Genomic DNA, 18,027 nt, shown 5'->3' with positions numbered 1-18,027 from the left:
CGGTGGTTCAGCAAATGGCTTAAACAATGGCTTTGATTTCATGGTGATGACACAGTTGCACTGTATTTGTTGTGCTGCCTTGGAACACTGTCCCATGCGAGGGCTTCCTATTTAGAAAGACGTCTCTCAACAGACAAAATGCTGCCCCCCTCTGCATTGTCAGAAGAGAACCAAAGCAGCCTCCAGGGACTTCTGATGGGCACTGTGGAGTCACCCACATCCCAGAGTCAGGGAACGAGAGGCCTGAAATCGCAATGATGAGAGGTACATTTATTGACGTTCACTGTCGACAGGCATTATTGGAAGCATCTCACATACTCTGTTTCAGGGGTCAGCAAACTGTGGCCCACGGGTCCCTTCTATCTGGGGCCTGTTTTGGTTTTTTTGTTTTTTGTTTAAGTTTATTTACTTTTGACACAGAGAGAGTGCGAGTATGAGCTGGGGGGTGGGGGGGTGGGGGAGACACAGAATCTGAAGCAGGCTCTAGGCTCCGAACTGTCAGCACACAGCCTGATGCGGGGCTTGAACTCAGGAAACGTGAGATCGTGACCTGGGCCGACGTCGGACGCTTAACCGACTGAGCCACCCAGGTGCCCCTCTGGGGCCTGTTTTTGTACAGCCCAAGAGCCAAGAATGTTCACATCTTTAAGAGATTGTAAACAAACAAACAAAAACCAAAAGCAGTAAGTACAAGAATATGCAACAGAGATCTTATCTGGCCGGCAAAGCTGAAAATATATATTCATTGGTCTTTTACGGAAAAGTCGGCTGACCCCTGCTCTGTCTCATTAATAAGTCAATGCAAGGGGCGCCTGGGTGGCGCAGTCGGTTGAGCGTCCGACTTCAGCCAGGTCACGATCTCGCGGTCCGTGAGTTCGAGCCCCGCGTCAGGCTCTGGGCTGATGGCTCGGAGCCTGGAGCCTGTTTCCGATTCTGTGTCTTCCTCTCTCTCTGCCCCCCCCCGTTCATGCCCTGTCTCTCTCTGTCCCCAAAATAAATAAACGCTGAAAAAAAAAAAAAAAAAAAGTCAATGCAATAATGTGAGCATTTATTTTCCCCATTCTATAATTTGGACACTGCATCTTCAAAAGGAGAAATACTAACCTAACATTGCCCAGCTAGTCAGGGCAGCTATGACCCAGGAAACACAAACTTAACTACTTCCAGGACTTGTGCAGATAATATAGACGAATAATATGGGCCTGGTAGGCGCTACAACAGGGCAGAGGGCATGTGTCTTTAAAAGGACAGTCACAAGGCAATGCAGGCCAGCGGTGGCTCTCCAGGAATGGGTGACCCTTGTTGCCAATTTTATCATCTCTCAAGAAAAGCCAGGAAACCAGATTTTATAAGCTCCTTATTTTTAAAGGCTGTCAACCGATCCAACATTTAAAAATGCTGTACGGATCAAGCAAAACATGCCTCTGGGCTGAATCCAGCCTAAGGGCCTGTGGTTTGAAACCTCTACATGTTACTATGAGTTCATTTGGTCCAGCTCCTTCACTTTACAGTTGACAGCACAGAGAATTAGAGGAAGGGGAGTCTCCCCTCTGATGTTATAGTTTTGGACACAATCAGGGAGGGTTGCTGAGAAGTCCAAGGTCACACAGCTGTGTAGAGGCAGAGGTGGGTGTCCAACCTCAGACCCCGGTCTTATTCCAGTGCTTTCCATTGGCCCTCTGATGTACTTGAACCTTTGAGATGCCTCTCCCAATTTTACTAGGTCATGTGTCCTACGGAGAGCATGGTTCTAACTGGACCTCAACTGAGATTCACCCATAGCTATGTCTGGCAAGTTAGTGGACCATCACCCCTTCCACCCAAGTTGGATGGTGGCCTGAGTTAGACCTGCTTTCAGGGTAATGGATTCTAGGAGAGCTGGAAGTGGACGCTAATGAGGGAGAAAGAGATACAGGAGGACAGAAGTTTTATTTCCCTAGATCAGTAAGCCTACAGGCTGCAGCCAACAGCTGTTTTCACAGGGAACCTGGGAGATGTGGTGCTGCTGCTTGGGGTCCAGGGGACTCTGAGTGGGAGAGAGGGATGCTCCCCATTTCTGTAAGGAGCATAGCACAACTCTGCCGAGGGCCAGCAGGAAGGAACTCACTGCTTTTCCACATGTTGAGAGTCCTACAAAATGCCCAGAGCTACCCCTCCAGATGTGGCATGCCCAGAGAAGGCCCTGGAAGCAGTGACCACCGTGAGGGGCTACCTTGGAGTGATTTCAAAGCTGGTGAAAAGAAGCGAACATCTTGCAGCTTCAGCAGTAGAGAGGGCTGTGAGCACTCATAAAACGTGCCAGTGACTCCTGGGGAACGTGTCCAGTGGGGAGAAATGAGATCCTGGTGGTCCTGTGCGTGCACACGTGGGGAGGAAGAAGTGAATGGGGTACCATGACTGTTCATATGGCCTCGTTTGCAGTCTGGGAAACTAGGTGCCAGATGATGCAGCTGCCTTAGAGTGACCACGGTCTGCAGCTTCTCTCCTTAAAGTTCAACCCTTGGACCGGCAGTGTCAGGGTCACCTGGGAGCTTGGTAGACAAGCAGAGTGTGCGCCCTACGCCAAGCCTACCAAACTGGAATCCGCACCGTAACAAGATCCCCAGGTGATTCTTGAGCACAGTACAATTTGAGAAAAATCTGGCCTCGGTATTGAGAGTAACAGCTCTAGACAAATTGTGGGTTGTAATCTGAGATCAGCCACATCTCTGTGGTGTGATACTGACCAAATGATTGAACATCTCCACTCGTCTATTTGCTCATTCCTAAAACGAAGGTAATAATGGTACTTATTTAGAGGCCTGTTGTGCTGTTTAACTGAGATAAAACATGTGAAGCATGGCATCTGATGCATATACATTCTTGGTAAAATCAGTTACTGTCATTACTATTATTACTGCCTATAATCCAGAACTCATCACCAAAGCATTTGTAAAAGAGGCTTCTCTAGTTCCCATTACCTTCTCCCTCAACAACCCAATGAAGCTTCCTCCCACCCCCAACACAGACCGCCAGTAATCATAATGTAAGAAAATAAAGCCGATATTCTCCAAAGGACTAGAAACTAAACATACAGACCGGATAGCATCCCGCTTATCATCATGACAACAAGGCAGGCACTATTATCTGTTGTTGAAACATGAAGAAACTCAGGCTCTCAAATTCATGTAGGGCCCTGGGTGTAGACCGCAGAGCCACAGCGCTTCTCCAGGAAGGAGCATAGGCCCCTGGAGGTGGTTGACTACCTCTCAGAAGTACTGGCCTTACAGAAGGGCTTGGGACGTCTGCTGCCCATGGAGGGTTTACTGCCTACTTTTACTCCTCCTTCCTCCCCAACACCTACTGTAACCAGAGAGAAATGAATAAAGGGAACAAAACCACAAGGCAAAAAAATAATTGGAGAGGAGACAAAAGGCTTTTGGACCTATCAAGCAGATGGGCAAGAAATAATTGACTTAGGCAGACCTGAGACAGTAAAACCAGAGCTATCAGTGGCGAAAGCCCACAAGCTGTCTCATTTCACTGCAGGAAAGCTGAGAGCCCCAGGAAAGCTCAGAAATTGGAAGCTCAGGCACTTCTGAAAGTGAAGGGTTTGGGTCGGGTTGAATGTCTGAAGATTCCCTTCTGTGTCCTGCTCTCCTGAGTGCCTGCCCCCTCCACCAAAAAGGAGATGAGTGAAGATCAACTGTTTAAGAGTGAATGGGTGAATGAGAGACTAGACACTAGACGTGGGGAAAACAGCACAGCTAAGCTGAAAACAGGAACAAGAGGAGTAAATTAAATCTGCATAGAAATAGTGAGACTGCCTCCCAATCCCTTCCCGCCATGAGGCTTCTAGAAAATCTTAGCAGCTAGTCTTGTCCTCTGTGGGAAGAGACTGGAGGCTGCCTTTCTGGTGAAACTGAGTGGCCTTTGAGAAACGACTTACAGATACTGTTAAGGAATTACCAATGAAATGACCTAGCCAGATGACCCTAGAGGCAAGCCCACTAGGGCAACAAATTTTGCTCATACATGCTAAAATTTCCAAGCAGTTTTAGTTAAACAGGTACAGAGAGTCATAGGTCACCAACATCTGAGCAAATCCCTAACAAAAAAAGGTAAACCCAAAAACAAAGTAACATTTTTTAAAGCCTCAAAAACATAGAAAAAAATGAATGGAACAGTAGAAATTTCCACAAAATACATCCTTACTATCCCTAGGGAGATTAAAAAAAAAAAAAAAGTTGTGCACATGAGACAAGAACTGGAGGCTGTTTAAAGAGAAAAAATATTTTAGCAACTAAATACAAGTCCTAAAAATTAAGACTATGACAGCAGAAATAAAAACATTAACAAATGGGTTGGTAGGCAAAGCTGAGAAAACCTCCAAGAAAGAACAAAAAGACAAAAATATGAAAGAGAGGAAAGAGAAGATTAAAAAATTGGAAAGAGTATACGAGGTCCAATATCTGAGTAATAGGAGTTTTGGAAATAGATAGTAAGAAAATCAGCAATGAAATATTTGAAACAAACCCCTCAAAGTCTCTGGAGTTAAAGAAACCAGCAACAGTTCAGCACATTGGAAGAAAGAAGACCCATGCCAATCATCACATAATTTCTGAAGAAATTTTCTGAAGAAAAGAGATCCTAAAAATTTTCAGGAACTAACAGAGGGGAAAGGTCACTAAAACAGGATAGAGGCAAAAATAGAATCAGAATTCTGTTTTTTAAAATTTTTTGGATGATCATTTTATTTTTGAGAGAGAGAGAGAGAGAGAGACAGAGTGTGAGCAGGGCAGGGTCAGAGAGAGAGGGACACACAGAATCTGAAACAGGCTCCAGGCTCTGAGCTGTCAGCACTGAGCTCAACGTGGGGCTCCAACTCACAAACCGTGAGATCGTGACCTGAGCCGAAGTCGGACGCTTAACTGCCTGAGCCACCCAGGTGCCCTGGTATCAAACTTCTTAACACTGGAAGCAAAAGGACAATGGAACTATCAATGTTCTTAAGATTATAGGACATTTATTTCTAACCTAGAAATCTGTATCCAGCCAAATAAGACCTCAAAAACTTCACCTCCCATGTGTTTGTTCTGAGTGTGAAGACAAAGAAGGGGATACATGGGATCCTGGAAATGAAAGATATAAATATAGGTATGAGATCCAATAAAATGTCCAGGAATATATTAGAGGGAGACCTTCAAACGGGCTGGGCAGCAAGCCTACAAAGCAACCAGTCCATATTGAAACCATTTAGACAAGGAGACTGTATTTCCATGACAAACAAAAGCAAAGCAAACCAAAGCAAATAGAAGGAAAGCAAAGAAATGGACAGATTATTTGATGGGTTGGAATGTATTGAGGGAAGATTTATACCTCGGTAGAGAGTTTGAGAATGGAACAGTGACAGGTACCTAAAACACTAAATAAATATGAAAAAAGAAAGAGAGAGATGTTAACTCAAGAGGAAACAAACATTAACAAAAGAAAGTACATCATAGTACAATACACTACATGGCTCAGCTGAGAATAGTTTTCACGCATCCATAATGATGGAAATACTAAAGTTTAACCAAACGTCATAAAGTAAGTACCTTGAGAGGATGAGGAAAAGGGAAGTGTCTGTGTAAAGAGGAAAAGGACACTGAAATTATCATCTTTGATTATAGAAAGCATACTGATAGTATCTGAAGAATTAAAAATCCAGAAGTTGCAGTAGGAACAAATTAGTAAAACGGAAATGAAAACCAGAAAAAAAAATTTTGCTCTCTCACAGTTGAGAGTGGCTGCCTCTGGGCAGAAGGGACATCGGGTGGAGTGAGTGATGAATGGGAAGGCAGGCGACTGCTACTTTGCATTAAAATCCTTTTAGAATATTTGACTTTTAAAATTGCGTTAATGAATTACTTGGATTAAAAATACAAATTAAGTTGAAAAATAAGTTTTGGCATTTTTATGGGCCTCCAAACTTCATGCTAAAGAAAGAGGGTTCTGAAGATAACATTCTGGCAGCAGGCAGGACACTGCAGAGTCTTCTTGTGTTACTGGAGAACAAAAGCATAGTAACAGTCACCCAGAGGCAGATACTATGCACACAAGAGAACACTGACCGAGAAGTCAGGAGCCCTGCTTGATTCCAAAATATGTGACCCTTTTAAACCTCTATTTTCTCTTCCTATACGACAGTACTCCTATTCTGTCTCCTTCATAGTGCTGTGATGATCATGAAAGATAATGGATGTAAAATGCTTTGTAAATTGTAAAGCACTCCACAGATGTAATAGAATATCATTATTCTCCCACATATAAGATTGGAAGACAGTTTACTATATTATAATTTATACCATCTGGTTTATTTTTGTTTTTTAGAAATTTTTTTCTGATACCAAAAATAAAAATGATTTATTATGGAAATTGTATAAATACTAAAAAGCAGAAAAAAAAGAAAAAAACAAAGGAAACTAAAAATTACCTTTAATTGCATCATCAAGAAATAATCATTGCTAACTTGTATATCTTTGGCATATACATATAAAATATATATGTTAGATATATATATATGTGAGATATACATATATGTGAGATATATATATATGATTTTTTTGCCACCAAAATAAATATTGTGGCTAATTTCATAAATCAGTAAATATTTTTCTATAACATCATTTATTATTTGTAATGGAAGGAGGGAGATATAGATAGAAGACTGAAGAAGTTAAGTAAAAACTGAATTAGAAGTAATGGAACAAATGCATAGTGAATTTTCCTTTTTAAAAAAATTCCTAAACCTGACAACTAAAAAAGCCTATAAACAATACTAACCAGTAGCAATAAGCAACCCCTGGTAGCAAGATTGTGGTTTCTAACTACCATGTCCCACTAAAAAGAGCCACGGGTCCTCTGAAAAATGGATGATTTCAGATCTGGCATAGAATAAGCACAAGATGAGCCCAAAACATCCTATTATCCCAAGGGGGTGGGGAAAAGGAGGCTATCAAAGACCTGGGAGTCAATATCAAGATGTTCCCATTGGCTAAAGATAGGGCAACTTGAACATCAATATGAACAGTAACTAAAAAGGAATGAAAATACATCAACCATATTTAAATACATGAACTCAAAATGACATTTAAAAAAGAAAAAAAAAAAAACTCATTACTTACCTTTGGAGAATGCTAGGGATACCCAACTCATTCTTCAGAAACCTGATAAGTAAAAGGAAAGAATCAAACCTTTATCTTAGGTCAGCAAATAGTTAATGAGAGGACGTTTCTCTTTATAGAAGTATTCCAGTTAAAAGAGAAGAATGAGGGGCGCCTGGGTGGGTCAGTCGGTTAAGCATCCGACTTCAGCTCAGGTCATGATCTTACAGTCTGTGAGTTCAAACCCCGCATCAGGCTCTGTGCTGACAGCTCAGAGCCTGGAGCTTGCTTCAGATTCTGTGTCTCCCTCTCTCTCTCTCTCTGCCCCTCCCCTGCTCATGCTCTGTCTCTCTCTGTTTCAAAAAAAAATAAATAAAAACTTAAAAAAAAAAAAAAGTGAAGAATGAATGAAGATCAATGAATCAGAATTTGACCAGTTGACAACCTCTAGGCAAATAAAGTCTAGTCCATGAGCATCACAGACTACTAACTTTGCAAAGACAGATGGCAGTACATAATAACGTCTAGACAGCCTTGCCCCAAAGAATTCACCCTGTATTGGGTTGAGCTTCTAGAACCAACTACCAATTTACAGGAAATATAAGTTGTAGAAGAACAGTTAATCCAGAAGGGTGCATTCAGTAAATTCAAGTTATTGGAATCTCTCTTGGACAAACAACCCTGTCTCTTTAAAGAGTAATGTACAAGTAAGAGCAAAAATAAATACAGGAAAAGCTATCAAAAGAGACTTAGTAGATACATCAACCAATTGCAGTGCATGGAGTATATTTGGATCCTGATGCAAACAAACAAACTGGAAAAATAAAGATTTACAAAACAAGTGGGGCAGTTTGAATGGTGAGTGGACCATTGAGGTCATTAAGAAATTATTGTTATTCTAAAATGTAAAAACATATTGTGGTTATTTTTCAAAAATAGTGCATACGTTTTAAAGATATTTACTAAAATATTTATGGACAAAATGAAATGGTGCCTGAGATTTTCTTCAAAATAATGACAGAGACAGTAAGTGGGGAGGGATATAGATAAAACAAGATTGGCCGTGAATTAATAACCATTGAAATTAGGTGATGGGTATAATCTATTTGCCAAACTTGATATTTGACTGGCATTTTCTATAAGTTAAAGAAAAGTCACACAAAAATATTTATTGTGAATCCTTTCCAAGTTCATTAAATATTCTTCTCACCATGATCTGTTACGGCCATATAACAGTTCATCGTACTATGATGTACTTATAATACAATTGATCATTTGCAAATTTGTTGACACTTAGATTTTTTTCCAATTTGTTGCTATTACTCCTAACACCGATGAAACTCTTTTAGATAATTCTTTGGGTCCATCCATGATTATTTTCTCTTAATTAACTGTCTTAAATGTAGACATAGATTCCTGGCCTGAAAGCTCCCAACAATGGAAAGATTTGGTAAATATCGCTAAATTCTTTTTCACAAAGGTTGTACCAATATATACCCATTGGCAGTATAGGTAGAGGAACTATCTTCTGGGCATGTCATATTTCTCTTATACATTTCTCATTTGATAAGCAAAAAGAAAAAAAAAACTTTGAGTAGTATGGTATCTTGCATTTCTTGGAGTTACGAGTTAAATATACATCGTATGCTTAGCTTTGTAATTTTTTGGTGAATTAGCTTTTTATGTTCTTTGCCTACTTTTCAATTGAGATGTCTTTTTCTTATACATTTCTAAAACCTCATTGTATATTAAGGATAATAGCACTTTTTTGTGTATGTTTCAAATACTTCCTCAACATTTTGCTCTTTTGATTCTTGTCTGGTTTTATAAATATACAAACATTTCAAAAACTTTATACAAATTTTTGACATCTTGAAGATTTTTTCCTTTTCATGTCACACTTAAAAATGTCTTCTTTCTTTACCTCCAAAATGATGTAAATTGTTACCTATTCTTCTCCTAGAATTTTCATATTTTCATTTTTTATATTCAGTGAGAAAAATTTCAAAGGGATATGATGATGGACAGGAATCTAACTTTTTTCCCTCCAAAATGATTGGTCAGTTACAATGGCACTGTAATTGAAAGGTTTGTCCTTTCCCAACAGATTTGAAACTTCAACTTTTTTAGTTGCTCTTTTTAGAGTCTACAGACTCAGTAGCTATAATATGATTTAATTCCCTTATTTAATATTTTTCAGCAGCTACTATGGACCTGATCTTAGGTTAATTGCTTGATATTTATTGAAATGAATATACTACAATCACTATGACCCCTGTTGTTAAATTCAGATGGTGCATCCATATAATGAGATAGTATGCAATCATAAAAAAGAGGGAGGAAGCACTTATTTCCAAGGTAACTGTTATATGGAAAAAATAGTATACAGACTAGAATAGTGTTTATTTGGGAATTAACATTAATGCTACTCCTTTTGTCCTACAGGCTGATAAGGCCTAGAAGTTTTGGATTAAAACTCGATTTGGGAGGTCAGTGTCTGGCGACCCAATCATTAGAATCCCCCCATAGAGGCTTTAATTTAGTGAAGGCCTTTGTGGTTGGTTTTGTTTGTTTGTTTGTTTGTTTGCTTTGTTTGTTACCTTCCTAATTGCTTTTGGACAAATGGCCTCTGGACCAATAAACAGTTCTAGTAAAGGCTGCATGCTTCTATGACTAGGAAATGGATCTGATTTAGCTTTGTAGAGGACCAGCATCTGTCATCTGGTCTACCCTGCAGAAGAAAAGGCAAATCCACATGAGCAGCGAAGAAGTCTGTTAGCCAAGTAAGTAGAGAGACAGGACAAAAATTAGCAAGAAAGAAGACCTTGGCTGAGGCATCCTCTTTGAAAAGGATCACATGACCCAAAGCGCATAGGAGAAGACCGCTTTTTGAGGATACCATTGTCAGGAGCCCTGGGAAAGAAAATGTTATGCAAGTGACGTCAGCTGATACAACACTTCTATGCTTGAGAGCCGGGGCTGACCTAATCAGAGAGGATGCTTCCATCATGGAACTTTGCCAGCTAGTCATCCTGACCACAACAGATGCTATTTTCTGATCAGTGTTTTCTGTTATCTGGGTGCAAATGTCCATGGAGGAGCACAATCAGAACCATTACGTGCTCATGTGAATCTCAGCTCCTCTGACTGAACTACATGCCCCCCAAAGCAGAAAGTAAGCATTGGCATGGGATGGAGTAAATTCATGTAAAATGCCCATCTTTCACAAGGGCATGTGTATAAACGCTTACAGGCCCTTCACCACTGAAGAAGGATGGGGGCCCACGTTCATTCACGAATTTCCAAATATTTCTTCAACTATCTACTTTGTGCCAGGCTCTGTGCTAGGTGCTGGGGATCACAATAGTGACCAAGACACTCATGGAACTTACTTTGCAACTGGTACTGCACGTTGGGCAGATGCTTCGGGAGAAAAGTAAAACAAATTCACACAGAAGTAATTGCAGCTTGTGAAACATGTGATGAAGGAAATAAACAGGATGCACTCATGGAGAGCAACGGGATGGCTGGCTCTAGATAAGATTAACCACAATGTAACAGGTACCGCAGTGATTCGCGGAGAGCTCACTTCATTGCTGGTGCCATTAATTCCATCCATCCATCCAATACCGTATGGTGGCTAAGAGCCTGGACTCAGAACAACCTAGGCTGGAACCTGGCTTTGCCACTTATTAATCATTAGTGACCTTGGACAAACTGCTTAACTTCTTTATGTCTTAGTTCTCTCACCTATGGAATGGGGGTAGCAGTCATATCTACCACATGGTGTTGCTCTAAAATTTAAATGAGATAATGCTCTTTGCTCAGTCCTGGGCACGATGCTCAGTACGTGCAAGCTATTTTGTTACTAGTATCTGTTTCTTCACTCAGTGAAGAAATATTTACTAAGAATTATTTGAGTACCAAATACTCTTTTTAAAAATCATTTTATTTATTTTTGAGAGACAGAGAGAGACAGGGCACGAGTGGAAAAGGGGCAGAGGGAGAGGGAGACACAGAATCGGAAGCAGGCTCCAGGCTCTGAGCTGTCAGCACAGGGGGGCTCGAACTCACAAACTTGGAGGTCATGACCTGAGCCAAAGTTGGAAGCTTAACCAACTGAGTCTCCCAGATGCCCCTAAGTACCAAAAACTCTTAACACTGGAGTGAAGGTGAGGAAAGAGAGACCAGAGCCAACCATCTCCCAAAGAGAAGATGTGTGTGAATCCAGGCACAGGCTTTTTCTGGCAGACACATTCACAAGTTATTATTAATCCCCAAATACTAGCTTTGAATTCCCTCAAGACAGAAAGACAGCTCAAAGGTGAGAATAAACCTCACAGAAAGATAGCTCACAGGTTAAACCGAGTTACCTGCCAGAGAAAAATATCCAGCCTCACCCCTTGGCTTTTAAAAATGGGTTTATGCTGGCAAATTCTGGAGAGTGGGATCCCGTTCTGATTCTGTGCGGGCCAGAACCACATAGGCCCCAGTTTACTTACCTGCTATCCCAAGTTACCTTGAGGAATTGATGAGAGAACTCACTGTGGGAGTGCTAGAGCCACATAGAAGGCTTTCCAAGAATGTGTCCTGTTCTTCCTTTAGTTCTGGCCTACTGCTCTGCCTCTCTGGGACCTCCCATGGGAACTAGAAGTAACAGGATCCTAGTGGGAAGGGGGCAGGGCATGCAAGGCTTGAGTGAATTCTACAGATGGGGAGGGGCTGCGAAAAGGTAAAATGCTCTGCTTGTTTACTATTAGGTTGTGGTATTACTATTAGGTTGTGGAATCTGTGCACATAGGAAACATTTCTGTAAGATGAACAATCACAGATACTGAGGAAACCTTACCGGGGAGCCATTTACAGCAACCTTTCCAAAGAATGAGAACATTCTCTGGCTGGTACTTTTCTTGCCCTCTAATTGTGAACGTTTGATGGTGCTTATCAATGGGTGTCCAAATCCTGTGTAACCAGTTTGTGAATATCAGACTACAGGCATGAAATGTTGCCCCTTGCCCCCACGTGTCTCCTTGCCTGAAATACCTGCTTTCTGAAACAATTTTCCAGTAACTGCTGGACTATGAAGAAAAGTGCTTTTGCAAATAAGTACATTTCCTAATTAAAACTTGCCCTTTAAAGACTCACATTTTCTTGGCCCCACTATAGGTTTTCTTTTCCTTGTAACATAGCATAGAATCGATAAGGGCAATGCGAACGTCTTTAATATATACAGTTTCAACAGCTCTAATAACATATCTGCCTGCCTAAGAAAGAACGCCTTCTCCAGCCCAGCTGATAATTTCCCCTGATTTGTTAAATGCCCTCTTATTTCACTCTCAAAGATAAAGCTTAAAAGGCAGTTAATCTTTAGGGGGAGTGTGAAGGGTGGATTGAAATGGGATAAAGTGGAAGGGGGGGGGTCACAGCCATTTTTTTAAATGACAGCTCTTGATTTTTGTTAGGAAAGTAATGAATGTACATTGTTTTGGAAAGTTAGAAAGTATCCAAAGACCATGAAGAAGAAAATATATATTACTCATAATCCTATCACCCAGAGGCAACCATTGTTAATATTTGGCATTTGGCATGGTTGTCTTGTTTTTTTTTTTTCTTCAGATTTTTCTCCATGAGGATTTTTACTCAGTTAACAATTTTGAAGTCTGCTTTTTAAAAATTTTACATGATAGCGTTAGCATTTTCCTATGGCCTGAGAAACTCTGCAAAGAAGTAAAACTTTAGAATGGCTACATGATATTCTGACAAGGCTGTCTGTCCCCCAACTCACTTATGTGACTTGACCCTTTAGGCTGTTTCAGTTTTTTCCTCCATTACCACAAATAATGTACTGCTATTATATCTAATCTACTGGTTTTGTTGATTTGTTTGGTTGGTTTTCTGGGTAATACATGGGGCTAGCTGTTTGGAGGGTCTTAGGCTGCATTTTATAGCTGGGTTTCCTGTGACACAGAGCAGCCATACAGGAGAGTATCAAGCTAGCTAGAGAGTTAGATTACGGCATGGGAACAAGTGACCTTACTTTCCCCTTAACAACCTCCGCTTCCTCTCGAATTCTCTTGACATGGAAGTGAGTAGTGCTACCCTCCCCCTTGATACTCAAGGTTGAGAATTAAGAGTCACTCTGGACTTCTCCTTGCCGCCCACCCCCCCCCCCCCCGCCCCATGCAACCAGTGACCAAAATCTGTTCACTTTATATCCTCAGTCTCTCTTAAATCTCTCTTCCCTTCTCCATCCTCACTGTAACTGCCTGAAGTTACCTAAATGACCTCATTGAGCATCTCTGGTCTTCCCAAGCCACTCCTTTCAATCCATTTCTCTACACTGCTGCCAGATCATCTTTTTCAAATACTTAAGATCACATGCCTCCTCTACTGAAAAGTCTTTGATAATGCTCTGCTCCCCACCACCACCCTGTACCTGAGCCTTCAAGATGTTTGAGTTCCTTAGCTTCATTCAAGACCCTTCAAGATCCAATCTGACCTACTTGTCCACACTGTCCTAGGCACTCCCTTCATGTGCCAACTCTGAGGCCATAATCAGTTCCTCATGCTTTCATCCGTGTCCCTGTACCGTTACCCCTATTTAAAAAGCAACTCCCTTCCCTTATGGTCTAGCTAACATTCTTGTCTTCAAATTTCAGCTTGATTGCCACCTCCTACAGGAAATCTTCCCTTACCCACAAGGATTTGGTTGGGTATCCCTCTGTGCCCACACTCTGCCTATTCCTTAGGCAGAAACCCACCATACTATGCCTCTCTTGGAAGGTGGGGATTTCTTCATCTTTTTAAACCTCTAAATACTTGAGTTGTGTAGGTCCCAAAGACAAGAAGAGTCTTCTACATAAACACAGTAATTATCAAGATCAGGAAATTAACATTGTCCTAATAATGTTCCAATCCAAGACCACATGTCACATGTATTGTCATGACAACTAAGCCATTCCTTTAATCTAGACCTATTGCAGAATCCTTCTCTTCCATGATTTTGGTGTTTTTGAAGAGTACATGACAGTTATTTCATTGGATGGTCCTCAATTTGGGTTTGCCTGATATTTCTTCATGATTAGATTCGGGTTATTCACTTTGGGTAGGAATACTGCAGACGTGAGGTTATGTCCCTCTCAGCATGTCACATCAGGAGGCATATGATGTCTAACTATCACATTATCAGTGATGCCGACCTATTAATGACTTGATTAAGGCCCAGTTGGCCAGGTTTTTCAAGTGTAAAGTAACTATCTTTCCCTTTGAAATTAATCAAAGATACCTCAAGACTACACAGAATATTTTGTTTCCCGTAATACTTTCACCTGCTTGGACCTCCGTTTTCCCATCAGTCAAATGAAATGAAACAGAATGAACAGTGGATTCCAAAATTTTCGCTCTCAAGGATCATTTGAGATCTCAAGGATCCTTTATTATTATCTCCTCTGCCATGGACCTCGTAGTTTGAAAGATTCTGTCCACCAAAAATAATGAAATTTCTCAAGGCGTATGTGATTCATTTTCCTATTATACATCCATCAGACATGCCCACTGCACACTATGCTTGCAAAGACAAGGCCCGTTTGCCTCACCTCTGGATGCCCAGAGCCCATCACAGTGCCAACCACAGAGTAGGTGGTTAACAGATGTTTGTCAAAGGTCTGAGTCTACCTGTCAATCACAGCTTATGTACAGCATTTGATATCTGTAGTGAGGACACAGAGCTGATAAATGCTATACAAAGGCAGAGACTTGTCATTTTAGTTAGTCTCAGATGCTTTGTCACTGGACAGTGTTCAGTTATGAAGATTTCAAAAACAGATGTATGTTTTTGGACAGACGTATGGAACCCTCCCATCCACTCCTACCTCTGCCCTTAATTTCTGGGATGCCTCAGGAGATGTTGAAGGGGCATTCCAGCACCCCAAGTTTATAATCTCCGTGATGCCTCTGTAATCAGCAGATGGCAACTGGCTGGACAGTCTCCGGATCATACAATAGAATTTTAAAAATATCCTAGACCTTTTTTCACATTTCTGTAACACTAGCAATGTCACATTTTCTCCTTCATTACATACTTTAGATTGTGGAGATACAATGTAGCAGAAGATCATGAAGGGAGTTTTAAAATGGGATGGGGCAGGTAAGGGAAGTCACAACACACTATTGGAACTTATGTGTGCCCAGTGCTTTCTTTCCTTTGTTCTCTCTTGTGCCCCTCACCATAACTGGTGAGGTATGTATAATTATCCATTTTACAGATGAGAAAACTGAGGCTGGGTGAAAGATAATGACTTGCAGGAAGTCATGCAGCCAACACGCAGCAGGGCTGCTGTGGGAATTTTCTCCAGTCTCTCTCCAAAGCCCTTGCAAATTACCGCTGCACCAAGCGGCCTCTCCCATCACAAGAAAATGCCCTTCTCTAAAAATGCCTTCTGGACTGGCGGTCACAGTCCAGAAATGCGAAGGACAAATCTCTTGGACCACGTTCTCTGCAGATATTTTTTAAATGATTGTTATCACGACTGAGTAGCTGTTACCATGGTTTTGGAGAAGTTGTCCGAGGGAGGGCCTTTCTTTGGGCATCTTGTGAGCCCGAGGAAGGAACTCAAGTTCTCAGCTCTTAATTACCTCTGGCTGTGCTGCAGCAGCAATGCGAGAGAGTCTGTCCCCGTAAAAGTGTAGAGGGTGTGAAATAACATCGGGGGGTAGGCGGGGAGGGAAGCCACCGGCCCCAGAGAGACCCGCGGACAGGCAAAGGCGCGGGGGCGGGGAAGGAGAGGAGACCAGACAACATCACAGAGTCACGGGGGCAGAAAGCCAAAGCGAGAGGAAAGAGAACAAAAGGCAGGAGGAGAGGAAGTAGAGAAAAGTCGGGACGAGGAAGGAGAAAGTTTGAGAAGGGGACGGAGACAGCGAGAGAAGACGGTAAAAGAAAAGAGCAGACCGAGAAAGACACTGTACTGAGAGAACTAGGAGAATTCGAGAACGAAAAGGCAATAAAAGGGAGCGAAGATGGAGAAAGGAGCGGAGTGAAAGGAGGGAAGGGGTCGAGAGAAAGCCATCGGGAGGAACGCACAGAGTGGGGCGAGCGGAGAGGCGGCTAGGGGCCCCGGGAGGGCGCGCGTCACCTGCGTGGCGCCCCCCCGCGCCGTGGTGCGGCCCTGCTCCCCAGCGCCCCTGCGCCGCGGCTCGCCCAGCCTCGCAGGATTGGCTCCCGCCTCCCATTCATGTAACCTGCGTGTGCGTGTGAGTGTGTGTGTGTGTGTGTGTGTGTGTGTGTGTGTGTGTGTGTGTCTCGCTCGCCCTCTCTGTCTGTGTGTAAGAGAGCGAGGGTGGGGGACGGAGGCAGGCAGGCGAGCAGGCAGGGAGGGGAAGAAGAGGAGGGAAGCTATTAAACACACACACACTCACACACTCGCGCGCGCACACACCCGCCCCAACCCCCCAGAAGCCTCGGGATTGCAGCTGTTTCATGTGGGGCAGCAGTGCTGGCAGGGACGCCGGCCGGGAGCGGCCGGGAGCGGGAGCCGGGCGTGCGCGCGCGGCTGGAGGCTCGCTGGGGCTCCGCTCCCCTCGGGAGCTATTGTTGGTCTCGCTGGAGCTGAGCGCAGAGCCGGGACCCTCTCCTTCCTGGGCGCCCTGCTCGGGCTCGCGGAGCCGAGGAGCCGCGCCGCCGAGCGCCAGAGGAGCCACCGGCGCGGCGCCGTGCCTCCCTGCCGCCCTCCTCCCCGCTTCCCCGGCGGTGGCAGCCTGCAGCCACGGTAAGGCGGGCGCGCTCCGCTCTACGGAAAAGCGCCTTGGGGACCGCGGCGGCGTCTCGCCGGCTCCCTCGCCCCTCTTGGCTCGTTGGCCGTGGCGGGGTCAGGGCGGCTCGCGCGGACGCCCGGGGCTCCAGGAGACTCTCGCCTGCTTCCCTCGGCCCTCACTGGGGGCGAAAGGGAGGGAGGCTGGGCGGGAGGCTGCCGGAGACGCGAGCCACTCTGGAGCCCGAGCCTCCGTCGCCGCAGCCCCCGGAGCCCGCCGCGGACTAGAGTCTGGGAGCGAAGGTTAGGGGGAAGAGCGGGGAGGTGGGCGCGGGTCCGGGACTCAGGACTGCGGGTGGGAGGGAGGCGGCGCGCCCGGCTTCGTCTGCCTCGCGGGGATCCCTTTCGCCGCCCCAGCCCCAGCCCCGGCGTCCGCAGCCCCTCTGCAGACCAGCCTGCCCCTGGGCCCGGGCGGGCGCTGGATGAGCCCGGGAGGCGGCGCCGGGCTCTGGCGGCTGCAGCCTGTCTTGCGGGGCGAGCACCGGCTGCAGCGGCCCCGCGCGCGCCGCTGTTGAAGCCGAGGAACGGAAGAGCGACCCCGGCCCCGCGCCCTCTGCAGCCCGCGCGGCGCTTGCCTCTTCTCGCCCGCCGCCCTGCAGCGGTGCTGACGTTCCCTTCCCAGCGAGTGGAGGCTGCATCGCCGGTGGACGCTCAGAGCGGTCCTGGGTGTGAGTGGGAATATGTGTGTGTGTGTGTGTGTGTGTGTGTGTGTGTGTGTGTGTGTGTGTCTGCTCGCACCCCTGACTTGGAGAAATGTGCTCTGGGTTGAAATGTGATCACCGAGCTCCGTCATTTTCCTCGCGTTTTAAAAATGCAGTCTATTGAAAGAGCAGACGTGAAGGTGGTATAAGAGTGTGTGTGTGTGTGTGTGTGTGTGTGTGTGTGTGTGTACGCGCAACCAGGGAATACACAGCCAACTACTGGGGGCGAGGGAAGGTTCAACTGTTGAGTCCTCTTTGGCTGGGCGGTAGGGTGGGTTTCGCTGGCCGCTGCCAGCCCCTTCTGTGCCCTGCCCCCGCCTAGGCGAGGTTGGAAAGTACTGGAAATTCAACTGCGTGGTCTCTAACTTTGGAAGTTGGCTCGCCTTTCAGGGT

General features: G+C 44.3%; 1 protein-coding gene across 14 annotated transcripts in view; it reads left to right on the top strand.

Moving 5' to 3' along the window:
- TENM4 (teneurin transmembrane protein 4) overlaps nt 1-18,027 on the top strand; it is a 2,941,751-nt gene that overhangs the window by 2,180,795 nt on the left and 742,929 nt on the right. For 3 of the 14 annotated variants that reach the window (XM_086678439.1, XM_086678441.1, XM_086678428.1), the window contains exon 1: nt 16,442-16,891. The exons of the other annotated variants lie outside the window; for them this stretch is intronic. The gene's annotated coding sequence lies outside the window, so the exon portion shown is untranslated. Of the gene's footprint in view, nt 1-16,441; nt 16,892-18,027 lie in introns of those variants that run through there. 14 annotated transcript variants of the gene reach the window in all.

This window comes from Puma concolor, chromosome D1, assembly GCF_028749965.1.
Source record: "Puma concolor isolate L17-30 chromosome D1, mPumCon1.1.hap2, whole genome shotgun sequence".
NCBI classification, from domain to species: domain Eukaryota; kingdom Metazoa; phylum Chordata; class Mammalia; order Carnivora; family Felidae; genus Puma; species Puma concolor.
This window is presented reverse-complemented; position numbering and strand designations above follow the sequence as displayed.